The sequence below is a fragment of the Salmo salar genome, chromosome ssa17 (assembly GCF_905237065.1).
Source record: "Salmo salar chromosome ssa17, Ssal_v3.1, whole genome shotgun sequence".
In the NCBI taxonomy this organism is placed as follows: domain Eukaryota; kingdom Metazoa; phylum Chordata; class Actinopteri; order Salmoniformes; family Salmonidae; genus Salmo; species Salmo salar.
In genome coordinates, this window is record NC_059458.1 from 43,378,205 (window position 1) to 43,402,510 (window position 24,306).

Here is a 24,306-nt window from a genome sequence, read left to right on the forward strand (position 1 = left end):
AAAAGTGTGCAAAGCTGTCATCAGGGCAAAGGGTGACTACTTTGAAGAATCTCAAATCTCAAATATAAAATATATTTTCATTTAACACTTTTTTTTGGTTACTACATGATTCCATATGTGTTATTTCATAGTTTTGATGTCTTCACTATTATTCTACAATGTAGAAAATAGTAAAAAATAAAGAAAAGACCCTGAATGAGGTGTATATGATTTGTACCCGTATCTATTCCAAAGTCTTTGGGTCTCAATTTTGCTTGATGTTAGGGAGGGGAACTGAGTTTAAAACAGCCAAGGAGAAGGGGGACATTTATAAGAGACGGACGTGTCTAAAGGAAAACACTTACTAGAAATCGGTCATTTAACCGTTTGCTTAAATCGATGAATTCGGATTAATTTATGAAATGTTTAGACGTTTAGTCTCGGGAGATGTATTTATTCTACAGCGGAGACTTTCTCAGTCGTTGAAATGTCTGAGATTACTGTCGTGCAACTCCGTTATCGGTTCCGACCGTGGACAGGACCTGTCGAGAGAGGAGCGAACTGTTCCGACCGAACGGGTAAAGTTGGATCATACGAATACACGTATAGGACCAGCAGACGATACGTTTCTGGTATTAACGATGACAAACTGTTGGTTATTTGATCAACTAAATGAGTTATACTCTATCAGCCATCCATCCTGTTTGAATCTAGACGTGTTCCTCTCCAACTCACAGGTTCCTTCCCGACCCGAGAAACAGAAGCGGGTGTGTAAAGTCATATTGGACCGTTTTGACCAACAGTACGGCCAGGAACTTGGCCCCCTATGGCCGTCTGCAAGGTATGTCAGCGTTCACCTCGTCCTCTTAATCGTTTTTCTACAGTATTACGTGTCAATTACAATATTATAAATCGTTTTATTACTCTGAACTTAAATCGGATGAGAACTCTGTTTCCTAAATGGCACCGTATTCCCTATAGGTCCTGGTCTAACGTTGTGCGCTATACCTTTATTTAACTAGTCAGTTAAGAACAAATTCTTATTTTCAATGACGGCCTAGGAACAGTGGGTTAACTGTCTTGTTCAGGGGCAGAACGACAGATGTGTACCTTGTCAGCTCGGGGATTTAAACCATCAACCTTTCAGCTAACTTGTCCAACGCTCTAACCACTAGGCTACCCTGCCGCCTACATACAGTGCATTCTGGAAGTATTCAGACCTCATTGACTTTTTCCCCCTCACATTTTGTTATGTTACAACCTTATTCTAAAATGGCTCATCGATCTACACACAATACCCTATAATGACAAAACAAACCGGTTTAGACAGTTTTGCAAATGCATTTTTTTTTTAATTAAAACAACTGAAATATCACATTTACATAAGTATTCAGACCCTTTACTCAGTACTTCTGTTGAAGCACCTTTGGCAGCGATTACAGCCTCGAGTCTTCTTGGGTATAAAGCTACAAGCTTGGCACATCTGTATTTGGGGAGTTTCTCCCATTCTTCTCTGCAGATCCTCTCAAGCTCTGTCAGGTTGGATGGGGAGCGTCGCTGCACAGCTATTTTCAGGTCTCTCCAGAGATGTTCGATCGGGTTCAAGTCTGGGCTCTGGCTGGGCCACTTAAGAACATTCAGAGACTTGTCCCGAAGCCACTCCTGCTTTGTCTTGGCTGTGTGCATAGGGTCATTGTCCTGTTGGAAGGTGAACCTTCACCCCAGTCTGAGGTCCTGAGCGCCCTGCAGCAGGTTTTCATCAAGGATCTCTCTGTACTCCGTTCATCTTTCCCTCGATCCTGACTAGTCTCCCAGTCCCTGCCGCTGAAAAACATCCCCCCCAGCATGATGCTGCCACCACCATGCTTCACCGTAGGGATGGTGCCAGGTTTCCTCCAGACTTGGCACGCTTGGCATTCAGGCCAAAGAGTTCAAACTTGATTTCATCAAACCAGGGAATCTTGTCTGAGAGTCTTCTCGGTGCCTTTGGGTAAACTCCAAGCGGGTTGTCATGTACCTTTTACTGAGGAATGGCTTCTGTCTGGCCACTCTAGCATAAAGGCCTGATTGGTGGAGTGCTGCAGAGATGGTTGTCCTTCTGAAAGGTTCTCCCATCTCCATAGAGGAACTCTGGAGCTCTGTCAGAGTGACCATCGGGTTCTTGGTCACCTCCCTGACAAAGGGAAAAGGTGCTGTTGAACCCTGGGTGTTGGCAGTATGGAGTGATGCTCAGCCTCTTCTCCTCTTCTCCCGTCTCCTACAGGGCTGTGTTGTTGAACCCTGGGTGCTGGCAGTATGGAGTGATGCTCAGCCTCTTCTCCTCTTCTCCTGTCTCCTACAGGGCTGTGTTGTTGAACCCTGGGTGCTGGCAGTATGGAGTGATGCTCAGCCTCTTCTCCTCTTCTCCTGTCTCCTACAGGGCTGTGTTGTTGAACCCTGGGTGCTGGCAGTATGGAGTGATGCTCAGCCTCTTCTCCTCTTCTCCTGTCTCCTACAGGGCTGTGTTGTTGAACCCTGGGTGCTGGCAGTATGGAGTGATGCTCAGCCTCTTCTCCTCTTCTCCTCTCCTCCTACAGGGCTGTGCTGTTGAACCCTGGGTGTTGGCAGTATGGAGTGATGCTCAGCCTCTCCTCCTGTCTCCTACAGGGCTGTGCTGTTGAACCCTGGGTGTTGGCAGTATGGAGTGATGCTCAGCCTCTTCTCCTCTCCTCCTACAGGGCTGTGCTGTTGAACCCTGGGTGTTGGCAGTATGGAGTGATGCTCAGCCTCTTCTCCTCTTCTCCTGTCTCCTACAGGGCTGTGCTGTTGAACCCTGGGTGTTGGCAGTATGGAGTGATGCTCAGCCTCTTCTCCTGTCTCCTACAGGGCTGTGCTGTTGAACCCTGGGTGTTGGCAGTATGGAGTGATGCTCAGCCTCTTCTCCTCTTCTCCTGTCTCCTACAGGGCTGTGCTGTTGAACCCTGGGTGTTGGCAGTATGGAGTGATGCTCAGCCTCTCCTCCTGTCTCCTACAGGGCTGTGCTGTTGAACCCTGGGTGTTGGCAGTATGGAGTGATGCTCAGCCTCTTCTCCTGTCTCCTACAGGGCTGTGTTGTTGAACCCTGGGTGTTGGCAGTATGGAGTGATGCTCAGCCTCTCCTCTCCTCCTACAGGGCTGTGTTGTTGAACCCTGGGTGTTGGCAGTATGGAGTGATGCTCAGCCTCTTCTCCTCTCCTCCTACAGGGCTGTGCTGTTGAACCCTGGGTGTTGGCAGTATGGAGTGATGCTCAGCCTCTTCTCCTCTCCTCCTACAGGGCTGTGTTGTTGAACCCTGGGTGTTGGCAGTATGGAGTGATGCTCAGCCTCTCCTCCTCTCCTCCTACAGGGCTGTGCTGTTGAACCCTGGGTGTTGGCAGTATGGTGATGCTCAGCCTCTTCTCCTCTCCTCCTACAGGGCTGTGTTGTTGAACCCTGGGTGTTGGCAAGTGTGGAGTGATGCTCAGCCTCTCCTCCTCTCCTCCTACAGGGCTGTGCTGTTGAACCCTGGGTGTTGGCAGTATGGAGTGATGCTCAGCCTCTTCTCCTCTCTCCTACAGGGCTGTGCTGTTGAACCCTGGGTGTTGGCAGTATGGAGTGATGCTCAGCCTCTTCTCCTCTTCTCCTCTCCTCCTACAGGGCTGTGCTGTTGAACCCTGGGTGTTGGCAGTATGGAGTGATGCTCAGCCTCTTCTCCTCTTCTCCTACAGGGCTGTGCTGTTGAACCCTGGGTGTTGGCAGTATGGAGTGATGCTCAGCCTCTTCTCCTCTCTCCTACAGGGCTGTGCTGTTGAACCCTGGGTGTTGGCAGTATGGAGTGATGCTCAGCCTCTTCTCCTCTTCTCCTCTCCTCCTACAGGGCTGTGCTGTTGAACCCTGGGTGTTGGCAGTATGGAGTGATGCTCAGCCTCTTCTCCTCTTCTCCTACAGGGCTGTGCTGTTGAACCCTGGGTGTTGGCAGTATGGAGTGATGCTCAGCCTCTTCTCCTGTCTCCTACAGGGCTGTGCTGTTGAACCCTGGGTGTTGGCAGTATGGAGTGATGCTCAGCCTCTTCTCCTCTCCTCCTACAGGGCTGTGCTGTTGAACCCTGGGTGTTGGCAGTATGGAGTGATGCTCAGCCTCTTCTCCTCTTCTCCTACAGGGCTGTGTTGTTGAACCCTGGGTGTTGGCAGTATGGAGTGATGCTCAGCCTCTTCTCCTCTCTCCTACAGGGCTGTGCTGTTGAACCCTGGGTGTTGGCAGTATGGAGTGATGCTCAGCCTCTTCTCCTCTCCTCCTACAGGGCTGTGCTGTTGAACCCTGGGTGTTGGCAGTATGGAGTGATGCTCAGCCTCTTCTCCTCTCCTCCTACAGGGCTGTGTTGTTGAACCCTGGGTGTTGGCAGTATGGAGTGATGCTCAGCCTCTTCTCCTCTCCTCCTACAGGGCTGTGCTGTTGAACCCTGGGTGTTGGCAGTATGGAGTGATGCTCAACCGCTTTACCGCTGTGTCAGACGTCAAACAACGCCTCCAAGGGCAAGGCTTCATCAGCCTACTGCCCCACACAGACCTGCCTCACCCTCCCTCTCCCACCCAGCCTCACCCTCCCTCTCCCACCCAGCCTCACCCCGGTCCTCCTCCTCTTCCTCCCTCCCTGCAGTGTTTCATCCACCCTTCCCCTGTGCGTTACCCCTCTCCTCCTCACCGCCAGGGCCAGCTGAAAGCCTACTACCTGCTGAACGCTGCCTCCCTGCTGCCTGTCTTAGCCCTGGGGGTACAGGAGGGGGACAGGGTCCTGGATCTCTGCTCTGCTCCTGGAGGGAAAGCCTTCGCTATACTACAGACTGCTGACCCAGGTCAGGGTGTAGGGGTTAGGGTGTAGGGGTCAGGGTGTAGAGGCCTTGGCTATACTACAGACTGCTGACCCAGGTCAGGGTGTAGGGGTTAGGGTGTAGGGGTCAGGGTGTAGAGGCCTTCGCTATACTACAGACTGCTGACCCAGGTCAGGGTGTAGGGGTTAGGGTGTAGGGGTCAGGGTGTAGAGGCCTTGGCTATACTACAGACTGCTGACCCAGGTCAGGGTGTAGGGGTTAGGGGTGTAGGGGTTGGGGTTAGGGTGTAGGGGCCTTGGCTATACTACAGACTGCTGACCCAGGTCAGGGTGTAGGGGTTAGGGTGTAGGGGTTAGGGTGGAGAGGTTAGGGTGTAGGGGTTAGGGTGGAGAGGTTAGGGTGTAGAGGCCTTGGCTATACTACAGACTGCTGACCCAGGTCAGGGTTAGGGTGTAGGGGTTAGGGTGTAGAGGCCTTGGCTATACTACAGACTGCTGACCCAGGTCAGGGTTAGGGGTTAGGGGTCAGGGTGTAGGGGTTAGGGTGTAGAGGCCTTGGCTATACTACAGACTGCTGACCCAGGTCAGGGTGTAGGGGTTAGGGTGTAGGGGTCAGGGTGTAGAGGCCTTGGCTATACTACAGACTGCTGACCCAGGTCAGGGTTAGGGTGTAGGGGTTAGGGGGTTAGGGTGTAGGGGTTAGGGTGTAGGGGTTAGGGTGTAGAGGGCCAGGGTGTGAGGGGATCAGGGTGACCGACAGGGGTTAGGGTGTGGGGGTTAGGGTGTAGGGGTTAGGGTGTAGGGGCTAGGGTGCAGGCGGCTGACCCAGGTTAGGGTGTAGGGGCTAGGCTGGTAGGGGTTAGGGTGGAGGGGTTAGGCTGGGGGGATAGGGTGAGAGGGGTTAGGGTGTAGGGGTTAGGGTGTGAGGCCTTGGCTATACACAGGCTGTGAAGGGGTTAGGGTGTAGGGGTTAGGGTGTAGGGGTTAGGGTGTAGGGCCTTGGCTATACTACAGTGGGTTAGGGTGTAGGGGTTAGGGTGTAGGGGTTAGGGTGGAGGGGTTAGGGTGTAGGGGTTAGGGTGGAGGGGTCAGGGTGTGGGGGTTAGGGTGGAGGGGTCAGGGTGTAGAGGCCTTGGCTATACTACAGACTGCTGACCGAGGGGTTAGGGTGTAGGGGTTAGGGTGGGAGGCCTTGGCTATACTACAGGCTGCCGGGGTTAGGGTGTAGGGGCTAGGGTTAGGGGTTAGGGTGTAGAGGCCTTGGCTATACTAGACTGCTGACCCAGGGGTTAGGGTGTAGGGGTTAGGGTGTAGGGGCTAAGGGGTTAGGGTGTAGGGGTGTAGGGGTTAGGGTGTAGAGCCGGCTAAAGATGCCGACCCAGGTTAGGGTGTAGGGGTTAGGGTAGGGGTTAGGGTGTAGGGGATAGGGGGTTAGGGTGTAGAGCCTTGGCTAAAGGGGTTAGGGTGTAGGGGCTAGGGGTTAGGGTGTAGGGGCTAAGGGGTTAGGTGTAGGGGCTAAGGGGTTAGGGTGTAGGGGTTAGGGTGTAGGGGTTAGGGGTGTAGGGGTTAGGGTGTAGGGGTTAAGGTTAGGGCGTAGGGGTTAGGTGAGGCGGGTTAGGGTGTAGGGGTTAGGGTGTAGGGGTTGGGTGTAGGGGTTAGGTGTAGGGGTTAAGGGTAAGGGGTTAGGGTGTAGCGGGTTAGGGGTTAGGGTGTAGGGGCTAAGGGGTTAGGGTGTAGGGTGGCTAAGGGGTTAGGTGTAGGGGCTAAGGGGTTAGGGGTGTAGGGGGTAAGGGGTTAGGGTGTAGGGGTTAGGGGGGTTAGGGTGTAGGGGTAGGGGTAGGGTGTAGGGGTTAGGGTGTAGGGGCCTTGGCTATACTACAGACTGCTGACCCAGGTCAGGACAGGTTAGGGTGTAGGGGGTAGGGTGTAGGGGTTAGGGGTTAGGGTGTAGGGGGTTAGTGGGGTTAGGGTGTAGGGTTAAGGGGTTAGGGTGTAGGGGTTAGGGTGTAGGGGCCTTGGCTATACTACAGACTGCTGACCCAGGTCAGGACATGGTTAGGGTGTAGGGGTTAGGGTGGAGGGGTTGGGGTGTAGGGGTTAGGGTGGAGGGGTTAAGGGGTTAGGGTGGAGGGGTTAGGGTGAGGGGTTAGGGTGGAGGGGTTAGGTAGGGGTTAGGGGTGTAGGGGCTAGGGTGGAGGGGGTTAGGGTGGAGGGATTAGGGTGTGGGGATAGGGTGGAGGGGTTAGGGTGTGGGGGTTAGGGTGGAGGGGTTAGGGTGTAGGGTTAGGGTGTTAGGGGTTAGGGGTTAGGGGTGTAGGGGGCTAGGGTGGAGGGGTTAGGGTGGAGGGATTAGGGTGTGGGGGATAGGGTGGAGGGGTTAGGGTGTGGGGGGTTAGGGTGGAGGGGTTAGGGTGGAGGGGGCTAGGGTGTAGGGGCTAAAGGGGTTAGGGTGTAGGGGCTAGGGTGGAGGGGTTAGGGTGGAGGGATTAGGGTGTGGGGGATAGGGTGGAGGGGTTAGGGTGTGGGGGTTAGGGTGGTGGGGGGGTTAGGGTGGAGGGGTTAGGGTGGAGGGGTTAGGGTGTAGGGGGCTAAAGGGGTTAGGGTGTAGGGGCTAAAGGGATTAGGGTGTAGGGGCTAAAGGGATTAGGGTGTAGAGGTTTAGGGTGTAGGGGTTAAGGGGTTAGGGTGTAGAGGCTTAAGGGGTTAGGGTGTAGGGGATAAGGGGTTAGGGTGTAGGGGATAAGGGGTTAGGGTGTAGAGGCTAAAGGGGTTAGGGTGTAGGGGTTAGGGTGTAGGGGCTAAAGGGGTTAGGGTGTAGGGGCTAGGGGTTAGGGTGTAGGGGCCTAAGGGGTTAGGGTGCAGGGGCTAAAGGGGTTAGGGTGTAGGGGCTAAAGGGGGTTAGGGTGTAGGGGCTAAGGGGTTAGGGTGTAGGGTTAAGGGGTTAGGGTGTAGGGGGTTAAGGGGTTAGGGTGTAGGGGTTATGAGGGGTTAGGGTGTAGGGGTTAAGGGTGTAGGGGTTAGGGTGTAGGGGTTAAGGGGTTAGGGTGTAGGGGCTAAGGGTTGGGCGGGGGGGTAGGGGCTAGGGGCGTAGGGGTTAGGAGGGTGTAGGGGCTAAGGGTGTAGGGGTTAAGGGGTGTAGGGGTTAGGGTGTAGGGGTTGGCAGGGGTTAGGGCGTAGGGGTTAGGGGTGTAGGGGTTAAGGGTGTAGGGGTTAGGGGTGTAGGGTTAAAGGGGTTAGGGTGTAGCGGGGGTTAAGGGGGTTAGGGTGTAGGGGTTAAAGGGGTTAGGTGTAGAGGCTAAAGGGGTTAGGGTGTAGGGGCTAAGGGGGTTAGGGTGTAGAGGCTAAAGGGGTTAGGGTGTCGAGGATAAAGGGGTTAGGGTGTAGGGGTTAAGGTGTAGGGTTAAGGGGTTAGGGTGTAGGGGTTAGGGTGTAAGGGTTAGGGGTGTAGGGGTTAGGGTGTAGGGGTTAGGGTGTAGGGGGTTAAAGGGTTGTATTGCTACAGTCTTATCTTCCGTTGTGTTCCAGCTCTGTTGTGTTGTAATGAAATGGACCCACACCGACGTGATTGGCTGGCCAAAACCCTGGAATCCTTCATCCCCAATCGCTGAGCAGCACTGTCACCGTGTCCAATCAGGATGGACGTCTCTTTGGGCAGAGTGAAGCCGGAATGTATGACAAGGTGAGGGAAGAAAACAGATATTTATTTTTTTCTTCTCGTTATCCTGCGTCGAAGACACAAGGTCTCCATCTCAGTTTGTCGTGCATCCTATCTCCTTACCTGCTTCCTTCTCAACCGTATTGGAGGAGAAGGTCCAAGCTCCCCTCCCCTTCAGACCGGTTTATCCAATGGGGTTTAAGAAGAGGCTAGGAGACAGGCTGCAAGGAGTCGTGGATTGAGGAAGAGTCATGTTAAACAGTTTTTCATTCCTCTGAAGTGAGCGTCCTCCAACTTGCAGTTCCAACAGGGGGAGTTCTTGTTCCTCTGAACGGTCATCAAATCAAATCCCATTTTATTGGTCACATACACCTGTTTAGCAGATGTTATTGCGCGTGTAGCGAAATGCTTGTAAATAACACAACAGCTCAGATCAGTTTAAAGACTCACTTGGCTATTTTGGACGTTTCCTGTTGAAAAACAATGTCCCAGTATGGATACAGTAATGTACTCACACACAAGGGTACCATTTTGTTTTCGTTTTGCGAAAATAACAAGTGAAAACTTCATGGTGTAGGCCATTCAAGGCGGTCTGAGGCACTGCATCTTCGTGCTAGAGGCGTCACTACAGACCCTGGTTCGATCCGGGCTGTATCACAACCCGGCCGTGATCTGGAGTCCCGTAGGGCCAGCGTCGTCCGTGTTTGGCGAGGGGGGGGGGTAGGCCGTCATTGTGAATAACAGTTAGTTCTTAACGGATTTGTCTGGTTAAATATGCAGTCCTCATTCTGCTCTGTATTGCAGTCCTCATTCTGCTCTGTATTACAGTCCTCATTCTGCTCTGTATTACAGTCCTCATTCTGCTCTGTACTGCAGTCCTCATTCTGCTCTGTATTACAGTCCTCATTCTGCTCTGTATTACAGTCCTCATTCTGCTCTGTATTGCAGTCCTCATTCTGCTCTGTATGACAGTCCTCATTCTGCTCTGTATTGCAGTCCTCATTCTGCTCTGTATTACAGTCCTCATTCTGCTCTGTATTGCAGTCCTCATTCTGCTCTGTATTACAGTCCTCATTCTGCTCTGTATTGCAGTCCTCATTCTGCTCTGTATTACAGTCCTCATTCTGCTCTGTATTACAGTCCTCATTCTGCTCTGTATTGCTGTCCTCATTCTGCTCTGTATTGCAGTCCTAATTCTGCTCTGTATTACAGTCCTCATTCTGCTCTGTATGCAGTCCTCATTCTGCTCTGTATTACAGTCCTCATTCTGCTCTGTATTACAGTCCTCATTCTGCTCTGTATTACAGTCCTCATTCTGCTCTGTATACAGTCCTCATTCTGCTCTGTATTACAGTCCTCATTCTGCTCTGTATTACAGTCCTCATTCTGCTCTGTATGCAGTCCTCATTCTGCTCTGTATTACAGTCCTCATTCTGCTCTGTATTGCAGTCCTCATTCTGCTCTGTATTGCAGTCCTCATTCTGCTCTGTATGGCAGTCCTCATTCTGCTCTGTATTGCAGTCCTCATTCTGCTCTGTATTACAGTCCTCATTCTGCTCTGTATTGCAGTCCTCATTCTGCTCTGTATTGCAGTCCTCATTCTGCTCTGTATTGCAGTCCTCATTCTGCTCTGTATTGCAGTCCTCATTCTGCTCTGTATTACAGTCCTCATTCTGCTCTGTATTGCTGTCCTCATTCTGCTCTGTATTGCAGTCCTAATTCTGCTCTGTATTACAGTCCTCATTCTGCTCTGTATTGCAGTCCTCATTCTGCTCTGTATTACAGTCCTCATTCTGCTCTGTATTACAGTCCTCATTCTGCTCTGTATTACAGTCCTCATTCTGCTCTGTATGCAGTCCTCATTCTGCTCTGTATTGCAGTCCTCATTCTGCTCTGTATTACAGTCCTCATTCTGCTCTGTATGCAGTCCTCATTCTGCTCTGTATTACAGTCCTCATTCTGCTCTGTATTGCAGTCCTCATTCTGCTCTGTATTGCAGTCCTCATTCTGCTCTGTATTGCAGTCCTCATTCTGCTCTGTATTACAGTCCTCATTCTGCTCTGTATTGCAGTCCTCATTCTGCTCTGTGATACAGTCCTCATTCTGCTCTGTATACAGTCCTCATTCTGTATTGCAGTCCTCATTCTGCTCTGTATTACAGTCCTCATTCTGTTCTGTATGGCAGTCCTCATTCTGCTCTGTATGACAGTCCTCATTCTGCTCTGTATTACAGTCCTCATTCTGCTCTGTATTACAGTCCTCATTCTGCTCTGTATTGCAGTCCTCATTCTGCTCTGTATTGCAGTCCTCATTCTGCTCTGTATTACAGTCCTCATTCTGCTCTGTATTGCAGTCCTCATTCTGCTCTGTATTGCAGTCCTCATTCTGCATGCAGAGTCTCAATTGACTGGGGGTTTTTGTCCCATTTTGTCAATTTTTGTGGAGTACAGATTTCACAACCATAGAGGGCAAAGCATATTTACCAGATCCTAATTGGGAGGTCGAGTTTTATGTTCCTTTCGATGACATAGAAGATGGTTCACAGGCTTTTTTATTTACCCTTTATTTAACTAGTCAGTTATGAACAAATTCTTATTTACAATGACGGCCTAGGAACAGTGGGTTAACTGCCTTGTTCAGGGGCAGAATAACAGATTTTGTACCTTGTCAGCTCGGGGATTCGATCTAGCAACCTTTCGGTTAACTAGTCCAACGCTCTAACCACTAGGCTACCTGCCTCCTCTACACTCTAACCACTAGGCTACCTGCCTCCTCTACACTCTAACCACTAGGCTACCTGCCTCCTCTACACTCTAACCACTAGGCTACCTGCCTCCTCTACACTCTAACCACTAGGCTACCTACCCCCTCTACACTCTAACCACTAGGCTACCTGCCTCCTCTACCTCTAACCACTAGGCTACCTGCCTCCTCTACACTCTAACCACTAGGCTACCTGCCTCCTCTACACTCTAACCACTAGGCTACCTGCCTCCTCTCCACTCTAACCACTAGGCTACCTGCCTCCTCTACACTCTAACCACTAGGCTACCTGCCTCCTCTACACTCTAACCACTAGGCTACCTGCCTCCTCTACACTCTAACCACTAGGCTACCTGCCTCCTCTACACTCTAACCACTAGGCTACCTGCCTCCTCTACACTCTAACCACTAGGCTACCTGCCGCCTCTACACTCTAACCACTAGGCTACCTGCCTCCTCTACACTCTAACCACTAGGCTACCTACCCCTCTACACTCTAACCACTAGGCTACCTGCCTCCTCTACACTCTAACCACTAGGCTACCTGCCTCCTCTACACTCTAACCACTAGGCTACCTGTCCTCTACACTCTAACCACTAGGCTACCTGCCTCCTCTACACTCTAACCACTAGGCTACCTGCCCTCTACACTCTAACCACTAGGCTGCCTGCCTCCTCTACACTCCTAACCACTAGGCTACCTGCCTCCTCTACACTCTAACCACTAGGCTACCTACCTCCCTCTACACTCTAACCACTAGGCTACCTGCCTCCTCTACACTCTAACCACTAGGCTACCTGCCTCCTCTACACTCTAACCACTAGGCTACCTGCCTCCTCTACACTCTAACCACTAGGCTACCTGCCTCCTCTACACTCCAACCACTAGGCTACCTGCCTCCTCTACACTCTAACCACTAGGCTACCTGCCTCCTCTACACTCTAACCACTAGGCTACCTGCCTCCTCTACACTCTAACCACTAGGCTACCTGCCTCCTCTCACACTCTAACCACTAGGCTACCTGCCTCCTCTCCACTCTAACCACTAGGCTACCTGCCGCCTCTACACTCTAACCACTAGGCTACCTGCCTCCTCTACACTCTAACCACTAGGCTACCTGCCTCCTCTACACTCCAACCACTAGGCTACCTGCCTCCTCTACACTCTAACCACTAGGCTACCTGCCTCCTCTACACTCTAACCACTAGGCTACCTGCCTCCTCTACACTCTAACCACTGAGGCTACCTGCCTCCTCTACACTCTAACCACTAGGCTACCTGCCTCCTCTACACTCCAACCACTAGGCTACCTGCCTCCTCTACACTCTAACCACTAGGCTACCTGCCTCCTCTACACTCTAACCACTAGGCTACCTGCCTCCTCTACACTCTAACCACTAGGCTACCTGCCTCCTCTACACTCTAACCACTAGGCTACCTGCCTCCTCTATGCACTCTAACCACTAGGCTACCTGCCTCCTCTACACTCTAACCACTAGGCTACCTGCCTCCTCTACACTCTAACCACTAGGCTACCTGCCTCCTCCACACTCTAACCACTAGGCTACCTGCCTCCTCTCCACTCTAACCACTAGGCTACCTGCCCCCTCTACACTCTAACCACTAGGCTACCTGCCTCCTCTACACTCTAACCACTAGGCTACCTGCCTCCTCTACACTCTAACCACTAGGCTACCTGCCTCCTCTACACTCTAACCACTAGGCTACCTGCCGCCTCTACACTCTAACCACTAGGCTACCTGCCTCCTCTACACTCTAACCACTAGGCTACCTGCCTCCTCTACACTCTAACCACTAGGCTACCTGCCACCTCTACACTCTAACCACTAGGCTACCTGCCTCCTCTACACTCTAACCGCTAGGCTACCTGCCTCCTCTACACTCTAACCACTAGGCTACCTGCCTCCCTCTACACTCTAACCACTAGGCTACCTGCTCCTCTACACTCTAACCACTAGGCTACCTGCCTCCTCTACACTCTAACCACTGGGCTACCTGCCTCCTCTACACTCTAACCACTAGGCTACCTGCCGCCTCTACACTCTAACCACTAGGCTACCTGCCTCCTCTACACTCTAACCACTAGGCTACCTGCCTCCTCTACACTCTAACCACTAGGCTACCTGCCTCCTCTACACTCTAACCACTAGGCTACCTGCCTCCTCTACACTCTAACCACTAGGCTACCTGCCTCCTCTACACTCTAACCACTAGGCTACCTGCCTCCTCTACACTCTAACCACTAGGCTACCTGCCTCCTCTACACTCTAACCACTAGGCTACCTGCCTCCTCTACACTCTAACCACTAGGCTACCTGCCTCCTCTACACTCTAACCACTAGGCTACCTGCCTCCTCTACACTCTAACCACTAGGCTACCTGCCTCCTCTACACTCTAACCACTAGGCTACCTGCCTCCTCTACACTCTAACCACTAGGCTACCTGCCCCTCTACACTCTAACCACTAGGCTACCTGCCTCCTCTACACTCTAACCACTAGGCTACCTGCCTCCTCTACACTCTAACCACTAGGCTACCTGCCTCCTCTACACTCCTAACCACTAGGCTACCTGCCTCCTCTACACTCTAACCACTAGGCTACCTGCCTCTCTACACTCTAACCACTAGGCTACCTGCCTCCTCTACACTCTAACCACTAGGCTACCTGCCTCCTCTACACTCTAACAACTAGGCTACCTGCCTCCTCTACACTCTAACCACTAGGCTACCTGCCTCCTCTACTCTCTAACCACTAGGCTACCTTCCGCCTCTACACTCTAACCACTAGGCTACCTGCCGCCTCTACACTCTAACCACTAGGCTACCTGCCTCCTCTACACTCCAACCACTAGGCTACCTGCCTCCTCTACACTCTAACCACTGGGCTACCTGCCGCCTCTACACTCTAACCACTAGGCTACCTGCCTCCTCTACACTCTAACCACTAGGCTACCTGCCGCCTCTACTCTCTAACCACTAGGCTACCTGCCTCTCCCACACTCTAACCACTAGGCTACCTGCCTCCTCTACACTCTAACCACTAGGCTACCTGCCTCCTCTACACTCTAACCACTAGGCTACCTGCCTCCCCACACTCTAACCACTAGGCTACCTGCCTCCTCTACACTCTAACCACTAGGCTACCTGCCTCCTCTACACTCTAACCACTAGGCTACCTGCCTCCTCTACACTCTAACCACTAGGCTACCTGCCTCCTCTACACTCTAACCACTAGGCTACCTGCCTCCTCTACACTCTAACCACTAGGCTACCTGCCTCCTCTACACTCTAACCACTAGGCTACCTGCCTCCTCTACACTCTAACCACTAGGCTACCTGCCGCCTCTACACTCTAACCACTAGGCTACCTGCCTCCTCTACACTCTAACCACTAGGCTACCTGCCTCCTCTACACTCTAACCACTAGGCTACCTGCCTCCTCTACACTCTAACCACTAGGCTACCTGCCTCCTCTACACTCTAACCACTAGGCTACCTGCCCCTCTACACTCTAACCACTAGGCTACCTGCCCCTCTACACTCTAACCACTAGGCTACCTGCCTCCTCTACACTCTAACCACTAGGCTACCTGCCTCCTCTACACTCTAACCACTAGGCTGCTACCTGCCTCCTCTACACTCTAACCACTAGGCTACCTGCCGCCTCTACACTCTAACCACTAGGCTACCTGCCACCTCTACACTCTAACCGCTAGGCTACCTGCCTCCTCTACACTCTAACCACTAGGCTACCTGCCTCTCTACACTCTAACCACTAGGCTACCTGCCTCCTCTACACTCTAACCACTAGGCTACCTGCCTCCTCTACACTCTAACCACTAGGCTACCTGCCTCCTCTACACCTCTAACCACTAGGCTACCTGCCTCCTCTACACTCTAACCACTAGGCTACCTGCCTCCCCTACACTCTAACCACTAGGCTACCTGCCTCTACACTCTAACCGCTAGGCTACCTGCCTCCTCTACACTCTAACCACTAGGCTACCTGCCTCCTCCTACACTCTAACCACTAGGCTACCTGCCTCCTCTACACTCTAACCACTAGGCTACCTGCCCCCTCTACACTCCAACCACTAGGCTACCTGCCCCCTCTACACTCTAACCACTAGGCTACCTGTCTCCTCTACACTCTAACCACTAGGCTACCTGCCGCCTCTACACTCTAACCACTAGGCTACCTGCCTCTCTACACTCCAACCACTAGGCTACCCTGCCTCTACACTCTAACCACTAGGCTACCTGCCTCCTCTACACCTCTAACCACTAGGCTACCTGCCTCCTCTACACTCTAACCACTAGGCTACCTGCTCTCTACACTCTAACCACTAGGCTACCTGCCCCCTCTACACTCCTAACCACTAGGCTACCTGCCTCCTCTACACTCTAACCACTAGGCTACCTGCCTCCTCTACACTCTAACCACTAGGCTACCTGCCTCCTCTACACTCTAACCACTAGGCTACCTGCCCCTCTACACTCTAACCACTAGGCTACCTGCCTCCTCTACACTCTAACCACTAGGCTACCTGCAACATCTACACTCTAACCACTAGGCTACCTGCCTCTACACACTAACCACTAGGCTACCTACCCTCTACACTCTAACCACTAGGCTACCTGCCTCCTCTACACTCTAACCACTAGGCTACCTGCCTCCTCTACACTCTAACCACTAGGCTACCTGCCTCCCTCTACACTCTAACCACTAGGCTACCTGCTCCTCTACACTCTAACCACTAGGCTACCTGCCTCCTCTACACTCTAACCACTAGGCTACCTGCCTCCTCTACACTCTAACCACTAGGCTACCTGCCTCCTCTACACCTCTAACCACTAGGCTACCTGCCTCCTCTACCTCTAACCACTAGGCTACCTGCCACCTCTACACTCTAACCACTAGGCTACCTGCCTCCCTCTACACTCTAACCACTAGGCTACCTGCCTCCCCCTTGTGGAAGCTACCTGGTTGATGTTTATGTCGAGGTAGGTATAATTCTTTGTGTGCTCTTCCTCTCCCCTGCTTCTCTTCCTCTCTCCCCTGCTTCTCTTCCTCTCTCCCCCTGCTTCTCTTCCTCTCCCCCTGCTTCTCTTCCTCTCTCCCCCCTGCTTCTCTTCCTCTCTCCCCCCTGCTTCTCTTCCTCTCTCCCCCCCGCCTCTCTTCCTCTCACCCTGCTTCTCTTCCTCTCTCCCCCTGCTTCTCTTCCTCTCTCTCCTGCTTCTCTTCCTCTCTCCCCTGCTTCTCTTCCTCTCTTCCCCCTGCTTCTCTTCCTCTCCCCCTGCTTCTCTTCCTCTCTCCCCTGCTTCTCTTCCTCTCTCCCCCGCCTCTCTTCCTCTCACCCTGCTTCTCTTCCTCTCTCCCCCTGCTTCTCTTCCTCTCTCTCCTGCTTCTCTTCCTCTCCCCCTGCTTCTCTTCCTCTCTCCCCTGCTTCTCTTCCTCTCCCCTGCCTCTCTTCCTCCCTCCCCTGCTTCCTCTTCCTCTCTCCCCCTGCTTCTCTTCCTCTCTCCCCTGCTTCTCTTCCTCTCTCCCCCTGCCTTCCTCTCTCCCCTGTTTTCTCTTCCTCTCCCCCTGCTTCTCCCCTCCTCTCTCCCCCTGCTTCTCCTCCTCTCTCCCCCTGCTTCTCTTCCTCTCTCCCCTGCTTCTCTTCCTCTCTCCCCCTGCTTCTCTCCTCTCTCTCCTGCTTCTCTTCCTCTCCCCTGCTTCTCTTCCTCTCTCCCCCTGCTTCTCTTCCTCTCCCCCTGCTTCTCTTCCTCTCTCCCCTGCCTCTCTTCCTCTCTCGTCCTGCTTCTCTTCCTCTCTCCCCTGCTTCTCTTCCTCTCTCCCCCCTGCTTCTCTTCCTCTCTCCTCGCCTCTCTTCCTCTCTCCCCCTGCTTCTCTTCCTCTCCCCTGCTTCTCTTCCTCTCCCCCTGCTTCTCTTCCTCTCTCCCCTGCTTCTCTTCCTCTCTCCCCTGCTTCTCTTCCTCTCTCCCCCGCCTCTCTTCCTCTCACCCCCTGCTTCTCTTCCTCTCTCCCCTGCTTCTCTTCCTCTCTCCCCTGCTTCTCTTCCTCTCTCCCCCTGCTTCTCTTCCTCTCTCCCCTGCTTCTCTTCCTCTCTCCCCTGCTTCTCTTCCTCTCTCTCCTGCTTCTCTTCCTCTCTCCCCCTGCCTCTCTTCCTCTCTCCCCCTGCCTCTTCCTCTCGCCCCGCCCTGCCTCTCTCTCTAATCTCCTCTCCCACAGAGGGCTATAGGATTAGCTCTTGTTCTCCTCTGTGGCACTCATTAGCGCCGTCTCCCTGACTGGAGAGGCCCCGTGAAGGAGAGGAGCCTACGTCTCTACCCGCCGGAGGAAAACCCATCCTATCTCATCCCCCCTCAGCAGCTAGCTTCACATCGTCACTTAGCATCACACAGAGACTCTAAATTACACTCATCCTCTCTCTCCTCTGTTCTCCTCTCTCCTCTCCTCTCTGTTGTCTCCTCTCTATTCTCCTCTCTGTCCTCTCTCCTCTCCTCTCTGCTCTGTTCTCTCCTCTGTTCTCTCTGTTCTCTCCTCTGTTCTCCTCTCTCCTCTCCTCTCTGTTGTCTCCTCTCTATTCTCCTCTCTGTTCTCTCCTCTCCTCTGTTCTCTCCTCTCTCTCTGTTCTCTCCTCTCCTCTCTGTTCTCTCCTCTCTGCTCTGTTCTCTCCTCTCTGTTCTCTCCTCTCTGCTCTGTTCTCTCCCTCTCTGTTCTCTCCTCTCTGCTCTGTTCTCTCCTCTCCTCTCTGTTCTCTCCTCTCCTCTCTGTTCTCTCCTCTCCTCTCTGTTCTCTCCTCTCCTCTCTGTTCTCTCCTCTCCTCTGTTCTCTCCTCTCCTCTCTGTTCTCTCCTCTGTTCTCTCCTCTGTTCTCCTCTCTCCTCTCCTCTGTTCTCTCTCTCCTCTCCTCTGTTCTCTCCTCTCCTCTGTTCTCTCCTCTCCTCTGTTCTCTCCTCTTCTCTGTTGTCTCCTCTCTGTTGTCTCTTCTCTGTTGTCTCCTCTCTGTTCTCCTCTCTCCTCTCTGTTCTCCTCTCTCCTCTCTATTCTCCTCTCTGTCTTCTCCTCTCTATTCTCCTCTCTGTCCTCTCCTCTTGTCCTCTCCTCTCTGTCCTCTCCTCTCTGTCCTCTCCTCTCTGTCCTCTCCTCTCTATTCTCCTCTCTGTCCTCTCCTCTCTGTTCTCTCCTCTCTGTCCTCTCCTCTCCTCTCTGTCCTCTCCTCTGTTCTCTCCTCTCCTCTGTTCTCTCCTCTCCTCTGTTCTCTCCTCTCTGTCGTCTCCCTCTCTGTCGTCTCCTCTCTGTTGTCTCCTCTCGTCTCTCCTCTCTGTCTCTCTCCTCTCTGTCGTCTCCTCTCCGTCTCTCCTCTCTGTCCTCTCCTCTCTTCCTCTCTGTCCTCTCCTCTCCGTCTCTCCTCTCTTCCTCTCCTCTCTTCTCTCCTCCTCTCTCTCTCCTCTCCTCTCTGTCCTCTCCTCCTCCTCTCTCTCTCCTCTCCCTCTCTCCTCTCCGTCCCTCTTCCTTCTCTCCTCTCTCTGCTCCTCTCTGTCCTCTCCTCTCTGCTCTTGAAACAGGAAAGGGCTGAGGAGGGGACTAGACCATGACTGGGGTCTTTCCTGTGTTGTGTCATTAGTGTTCTTCATTGAATTAGAATACTAGTCAGTTGTCTCACCATTTATCTCTGTCCCTCTTCTCTCTCTCTCTCTCCTCTCTCCATCTCTCTCTCTGTCTCCCCTCTCTGTCCCTCTTCTCTCTCTCTCTCTCTCTCTCTCTCTCTCCTCCCTCTCTCCCTCTCTCTCTCCTCCTCCCTCCCTCCCAGGTGCTGCTGGATGCTCCTTGTTCTAATGATCGCAGCTGGCTGTTCTCCTGTGGAACAGGAGGACTCAGGAAGGAGCTGTGAGGCTGAGGGACAGGGCCAGCTGCCCACACTACAGACACAGCTGCTCAGGTATGAATTCATGCTGTAATATTCCATTACCAAACCAGCTCGGCAATATACAGACATACCTGGCCCACAAACAGACATACCTGGCCTAACGTGATAGACGCGCCTGGCCTAGCAGCGCGAAAAGACATGCCTGGCCTAACCGCTTACAGACCCATACCTGACTAGCAGCCATGAACATTACCTGGCCTAACGCACAGAGACATACCTGGCCTAACAGCAGACATAACTGGCCTAACGCACAAGACATGTTAACCTGGCCTCACGACAGACATACACTGCACTACATGCACAGACATACCTGGCCCAACACAGACAATCCCAGCCCTAACGACAGAGACCTTTACTGGCCTAACGAGACAGACACACCTGGCCTAACGCATAGACAATAATTTGGCTTAGCCAATTCATGACACACCCTGGCTCAGACCGTGAGAGGGCACCTGGGTCTACTGCACAGACAAATAATTTTTCCGGGTCATGTACAACACACCTGGCCACTAACGAACAGAGACACCTGGCCAACGCACAGACATACCTGGCCTAACGCACAGACATACCTGGCCAACGCGCAGACATACCTGGCCTAACGTACAGACATACCTGGCCTAACGCACAGACATACCTGGCCTAACGCACAGACATACCTGGCCTAACGCACAGACATACCTGGCCCAACGCACAGACATACCTGGCCTAACGCACAGACATACCTGGCCTAACGCACAGACATACCTGGCCTAACGTACAACATACCTGGCCCTAACGCACAGACATAAATGGCCTAACGTACAGACATACCTGGCCTAACGCACAGACACACCTGGCCCACGTCGAGACAGACAGACCTGGCCACGCGACAGACACACCTGGCCCACTGTACAGACACACCTGGCCAACGCACAGACACACCTGGCCCAACGGACAGACACACCTGGCCACGTACAGACACACCTGGCCTAACGTACAGACACACCTGGCCTAACGTACAGACACACCTGGCCCACGCACAGACACACCTGGCCTAACGCACAGACACACCTGGCCTAACGCACAGCACACACCTGGCCTAACGTACAGACACACCTGGCCTAACGCACAGACACACCTGGCCTAACGTACAGACACACCTGGCCTAACGACAGACACACCTGGCCTAACGTACAGACACACCTGGCCTAACGCACAGACACACCTGGCCTAACGCACAGACACACCTGGCCTAACGTACAGACACACCTGGCCTAACGCACAGACACACCTGGCCACGCACAGACACACCTGGCCTAACGTACAGACACACCTGGCCCTAACGCACAGACACACCTGGCCTAACGTACAGACACACCTGGCCTAACGCACAGACACACCTGGCCTAACGTACAGACACACCTGGCCTAACGTACAGACACACCTGGCCCACGTACAGACACACCTGGCCCACGTACAGACACACCTGGCCAACGACAGACACACCTGGCCTAACGCACAGACACACCTGGCCTAACGTACAGACACACCTGGCCTAACGTACAGACACACCTGGCCTAACGTACAGACACACCTGGCCCACGTACAGATACACCTGGCCCACGCAACAGACACACCTGGCCTAACGTACAGACACACCTGGCCTAACGCACAGACACACCTGGCCTAACGCACAGACACACCTGGCCTAACGCACAGACACACCTGGCCTAACGCACAGACACACCTGGCCTAACGCACAGACACACCTGGCCTAACGCACAGACACACCTGGCCAACGTACAGACACACCTGGCCTAACGCACAGACACACCTGGCCTAACGCACAGATACACCTGGCCTAACGCACAGACACACCTGGCCTAACGTACAGACACACCTGGCCTAAGAGCACTTGGCCAACGACAGACACCTGGCCACGCACAGACACACCTGGCCTAACGCACAGACACACCTGGCCTAACGTACAGATACACCTGGCCTAACGACAGACACACCTGGCCTAACGTACAGACACACCTGGCCTAACGTACAGACACACCTGGCCTAACGTACAGACACACCTGGCCTAACGCACAGACACACCTGGCCTAACGCACAGACACACCTGGCCTTACGACAGACACACCTGGCCTAACGTTACAGACACACCTGGCCTAACGTGACAGATACACCTGGCCTAACGTACAGATACACCTGGCCTAACGCACAGACACACCTGGCCTAACGCACAGACACACCTGGCCTAACGCACAGACACACCTGGCCTAACGCACAGACACACCTGGCCTAACGTACAGACACACCTGGCCTAACGTACAGACACACCTGGCCTAACGTACAGACACACCTGGCCTACATTGTCCCTTTTCCACTGTGGGGTTTTACACCAGAGTTTTGTGTTCCTACTTCTGAGGCCGGAGGTGTAAATAAGTCCTGGGCCAGGCTTATGTTGACCTTTCACCTGAAAAATCAATCCACAGCCCTCTCCTCCAGCTGCTACTGATCTGTCTCATCACATCCTGTCTCATCACATCCTGTCTCATCACATCCTGTCTGTTCCCCAGGTCTGCGCTGGCTGCGGTGCGTCCAGGGGGCGTGGTCGTCTACTCCACCTGCACGCTGTCCCGCTCTGAGAACCAGGAAGTGGTGGAGGCGGTCCTAAACACCTGTCCAGGGGTGGAGCTTCAAGACCTGGAGGAGGAGCTAGCCCTCCCACTTCAGGAACACTTTACCTTCACCCCGTTAGGCCACACCCCCTCGTTAGGCCTCCTTGTGGTTCCACAGCAGGGTCGGACCTGGGGACCCATGTTCCTGTCGCGCATCAAGAGGATTCACTGATTGGTTGGTTGGTTGATTGACTCGCTGACTTCCTGTCGCGCATCAAGAGGATTCACTGACTGGTTGATTGACTCGCTGACTTCCTGTCGCGCATCAAGAGGATTCACTGACTGGTTGATTGACTCGCTGACTTCCTGTCATGCGTCAAGAGGACTCACTGACTGGTTGATTGACTCGCTGACTTCCTGTCATGCGTCAGGAGGACTCACTGACTGGTTGATTGACTCGCTGACTTCCTGTCATGCGTCAAGAGGACTCACTGACTGGTTGATTGACTCGCTGACTTCCTGTCGTGCGTCAAGAGGACTCACTGACTGGTTGATTGACTCGCTGACTTCCTGTCGCGCGTCAAGAGGACTCACTGACTGGTTGATTGACTCGCTGACTTCCTGTCATGCGTCAAGAGGACTCACTGACTGGTTGATTGACTCGCTGACTTCCTGTCATGCGTCAAGAGGACTCACTGACTGAGCATGTCAGACACAGAGGCTGGTCTTCAAGGATTCCACAATGCAACATGTTTTCATATGACGGCTACTGCTAACGAGCTAACTCTCTAGGGCTGTGTTCCAATGGCACTCTATATAGCACACACAAGTAGTGCTGGATAGATAGGGTTCTATAGGGCCCTGGTCTAAAGTAGTGCACTATATATAGGGAATAGGGTTTCTATAGGGCCCTGGTCTAAAGTAGTGCACTATATATAGGGAATAGGGTGCTATTTAGGATGCACACTTTGTTTCACATGCTCTTATCCCATGTTCCTATCTGGCATCAATAAGACTCACTGAACTCTTAAATAAAGGTGAAATAAAATAACAAATAATCACAATGATCTCTGAATACCCACAGCAGTTATGATAGGAAGAAGGAGGGCAGCTGCTGATTGGCTGAATACCCACAGCAGTTATGATGGGAAGAAGGAGTGGCGGCTGCTGATTGGCTGAATACCCACAGCAGTTATGATAGGAAGAAGGCGAGTGGCGGCTGCTGATTGGCTGAATACCCACAGCAGTTATGATAGGAAGATAGAAGGGTGGCGGCTGCTGATTGGCTGAATACCCACAGCAGTTATGATAGGAAGAAGAGTGGCGGCCGATTGGCTGAATACCCACAGCGGTGCCAGTTAGAGGAAGAAGCTTGAGTGGCGGGTGCTGATTGGTTTCGAATACCCATAGCAAGTTATGATGGGAAGAAGCCGTGGCGGCTGCTGATTGGCTGCTATACCCACAGCAAAGACTTGTGATAGAAGAAGGAGGGGCTGCCGATTGCACGGAACAACTTCCACAGCAGTTATGATAGGAAGCAAGGAGGGGCAGCCGCCGACTGGCTGAATACCCACAGCAGTTAAGTGATGGGAAGAAGGAGTACGCGCGCTGATTGGCTGAATACCTGTTAAAGAAAAGTTATGATAGGAAGAAGGAGGGCGGCTGCTGATTGGCTGAATACCCACAGCAGTTATGATAGAAGAATGAGGGGCAGCTGCTGATTGGCTGAATACCCACAGCAGTTATGATAGGAAGAAGGAGGGGGTGGCTGCTGATTAGCTGAATACCCAAAAGTGATAGAAAGAAGCGCTGCCATCATTAAATAAATCATGTTAGTTATGACAGGAAGAAGGAGGGGCAGCTGCTGATTGGCTGAATACCCACAGCAGTTATGATAGGGAAGAAGGAGAGGCAGCTGCTGATTGGCTGAATACCCACAGCAGTTAGTGATAGGAAGAAGGAGGGGGTTGCCGATTGGCTGAATACCCACAGCAGTTATGATATAGAAGAAGCGTGGAGGGGCAGCCGTTGACGAAGCCTCGAATACCCACAGCAGTTATGACAGTGGCATTAGCGATATGCGTGGGGCAGCTGCTGATGGTGAATAAGCCCACAGCAGTTATCACAAAGGAAGAAGGAGGGGGTAGCTGCTGATTGGCTGAATAACCACAGCAGTTATGATAGGAAGAAGGAGGAGCTGCTGATTGGCTGAATACCACAGCAGTTATGATAGAAATAGTTGAGGCAGCTGCTGATTGTTGAATACCCACAGCAGTTACGTGATAGGAAGAAGGAGGGGTTAGCCGCTGATTGGCTGAATACCCATATGTTAGCAGGAGAGAGTGATGGAAGCATCATTAACAACATGCAGCCGATATGGAAATAGTCATGGCGGGTGCTGATTGGCTGAATACCCACAGCAGTTAAGTGATAGGAAGAAGGAGTGGCGGTTGCCGATTGGTTGAATACCCACAGCAGTTATGATAGCAATAAAGTCATATGCGCTGCTGATTGG

The 24,306-nt window shown here is 52.7% G+C and overlaps 1 pseudogene; it reads left to right on the plus strand.

Annotated features, from left to right (window-relative positions):
* The first annotated feature begins 282 nt into the window (after window positions 1-282).
* On the plus strand, window positions 283-22,613 carry LOC106575014 (tRNA (cytosine(34)-C(5))-methyltransferase, mitochondrial-like; annotated as a pseudogene).
* The last annotated feature ends 1,693 nt before the right edge of the window (window positions 22,614-24,306 follow it).